The sequence below is a fragment of the Echinops telfairi genome, unplaced genomic scaffold (assembly GCF_000313985.2).
Source record: "Echinops telfairi isolate 266 unplaced genomic scaffold, ASM31398v2 ScPeMD7_443;HRSCAF=831, whole genome shotgun sequence".
Lineage (NCBI taxonomy): Eukaryota > Metazoa > Chordata > Mammalia > Afrosoricida > Tenrecidae > Echinops > Echinops telfairi.
The window spans coordinates 29895457-29898499 of NW_022104341.1; positions in this window are offsets into that span (position 1 = coordinate 29895457).

A 3043-nucleotide genomic window follows, 5' to 3' on the forward strand; every position below is an offset into this window, starting at 1 on the left:
TCCATGGCTGTCAGTCTTTACCGGAGCTGTAAAAAGTTTTCAGGGCCAGTGTGCAAACGCGGTTAGCTCCAGCCAAACCACTTTCTGGGTCAGGAAGCACTTGTGTTCCCTGTAGAGCGTCACGGCCTCTCCAAGCTTCGACAAAGTCTGGAGTCACCACGTTTCCCTGGAGCAGAAATGCGGGCCAAGAGGATTAGCGACAGTCAGAAGTCAAGCTCATTCAAATGGCGAATTCCCTGAGGGTCCAGAGGCCCTGGTTCAAGGTGGCGCCTGCAGATTTGATTGAGTTGCGAAGTAACATCTAACAATATACACCCTGAAATAGCATTTGCATTCAGAACCAGGATTCTTCCTGGAACACCCTTTGGCAAATGGCTTAACTTCTTGGCCATTTTTGCATCAGTAGAATGGGAATAAGCTTTCTTTCATTAACCTCATCATACCCATTGCACCATCAAATAATGTCCCCTCACCCCGACTATCGCCATTCAGTCAATTCCAACTCAGCGATCCCACAGAAGAGAGTAGAACTAAGCCTGGGGTTTCAGAGACTGTAAGGCTTTAGGATATAGGCAGCCTGATGTTTGAGCCACCAGCCTTAGGGCTAGCAGCCCCACGCCTAACCCACCAGGGCCTCTTAAATAGTGTCCACAAAGCACTACTTCCATCACGCCGTCTCCCTACCCACAAGCCTCCAGTGAGTTTTCATTCTGACAATCGGGCCACAAAAGTACTCACTGGTACAGTCTGGTGGATGCACTTGGCCGACAGTATTATGGTCAGATGGTGGCCCTCGTATGCACATTGCCAATGCCTGGATTTCTGCCTTCCGTTCCTTCTGCACCTACAATGTTCCATATGAGTTGAAAGAGAATTCAAAAGATGAACAAGATGTGTTTGGTGTTCTCAGTTGAGGAAGGGAGAATGGCATGAATATTTAAATATATATTTAAAGCCACTGACTCCCATTTGGGGAAATGTAGGTGTTCAGAGAAACAGTGACAGATAAAGTGATATTTCCCTGGGTTTTGCAGTGAGCTGAGATTTGCTCCACAGAGAAGAGGGAAGGTAATTCTGATGGAATGCGGAGCCTGGAGCTGGGGGAAAGCCAGACTCCCAGGGCAGCATGCCTTCCACACAGCTCCGTGCATGCAGGCAGGAATGCCACCCGCCCCCACAGGTGTGGGGCCCAGGTTTCGGGGTCAGGTCACATTGCCACTTCGTTAAATCCGACAGACCACATGGGGGCAAGAGCACTCATGTGTCCGGTGAGTCACATGTAAATGGCTGTCAAGCGTCTTCCTCATGGTACTGCGGCTGGGGCACTGTTCACGCAGGGTAAGAGTGGAACCCCCACCTGGGTGCAGCCCTCTCTGGGATACCAGACCAGCGGGGGGCCTGCACTGAAATTTTCCAAGCTTCCCCTATCCGTATTTACAAGAGATGAGACCTCTTCCCATCCACCTGCTTGGCTTTGGTGATAACAGGCAAGCGTGGGGCTGTTAGGTCAGGTCTCAGAGAGGGCTCTCTGCTCTGGTGTCAGAAGGCTGGTGCATGCGGGGTAAGTGCACGTTAACAACATGCCATCCTTGGCACCGTCACTGGACGCCTCCTTCACCGATTGCTTTCAGGAGATGTGGGTGCTCACAAGACACGGCGGACTGCTTTGCCCTGGTTGATAGTGGTTTCCATGGTAGGGGAGGAGCTGGAGAAACTAATGGATCCAGTGCTCCTAGTGGGCCCCATTCTTCCTCCTCTGCACCGGTACACTTTTCATAATTGGCGAGACACATCCCCTGGAAAGGCGGCGGCAGATGGTAAAGTATTTCTGGAGCAGCTCAGGTGGATGTGGATGTTGCCCATGCTGAACTTACAGCCTCGTCAGGATAATGGACCATCAACAGGTAGTTGTCAAAGGGAGGGCAGCCGGTGGTTCAGTGGGTGGAATTCCCGCTTTCCACGTGGAACCCCAGCTAGGCACCTGAAGGCCAACGCCACTCGGACGCTTTCGCGTGGCGGTGAGCTTCCAAACAAGTAAGAACGGTCTGCTGATCTATCTTTGCAAGTCGGACAACGACATCCCTATGCGTCACAACATGGGGGGTTGGGAGGCACCGGGGATCAGGGGCTGACTCCATGCCAGCTGACAACAGCAATCACCATACTGGCGACCCCCTCCAGTGCGGTTGCCATGGGAGCACACAACGGGAGGATGTAAACAGGAACTGGCACTCAGAGAGGGGCTAAGCTGAGGAAGGGCAGTGACCGGTTATTACCTAGGTCAAGGAGAGGGGGGAAGAGCCCTCTAGACAGGGAAATGCCTGACCAAGGACTGAGGTGGGAAAGGGCATGCTTTCTAAATAAAGGTTTTAGTCCATCTGTAGAGAACATCTCACGAACACTACTATGTGAAGGGTGGGGATCTGCTTGTCCTGCCTCTAGGGTTCCTGCTGGGTCCTCAGTAGCCACGGGAGCAGCTGGTTGACAGTGTTTGAAGGCCATTGAGCCCATTCCCACCTAGTGACACGATCAGACAGAGTAGAACAGTCCCTGAGGGGTTTCTAGGCTATAATCCTTTGCGGGTGAGTTTGAGCCATCAACCTTCCAGTTAGTTAACTCACTGCTTAGCTATTGGGTCACCGGGGCTTGCTTGGCAACACACTCATTATTTGTAGGCTAAAGCTAACATTTACTGAGGTTGAGAAAGAGAAGGTGGCTTAGTGGCCACTGGGGGAGGCAAGTCCCTAACTCCAGTTGGAGCTGAGGGACTCCCCAGATGCCAGACGGCAACCTGATTCAGTTCAGGACAGCAGCCTTGCCTTGCCCTCCTCCGGGTACAGCAGAGCCCTCTCACCACCCGGAGCAGGTTGGGCATCAGAGAACAGAGCTCAGCACAACTAGAGCATCGGCAGCCTGCTAGGTGAGCCTGAAGGGCACATCATCGACCCTGGGAGCTGGCGGGAGCTGACACCTCTCGGTGCACCCAAGCCCAAAGGTGCATCTCTCACTAGCCGGGGGTGGGGCGGGGGACTGTAAGCTAGCC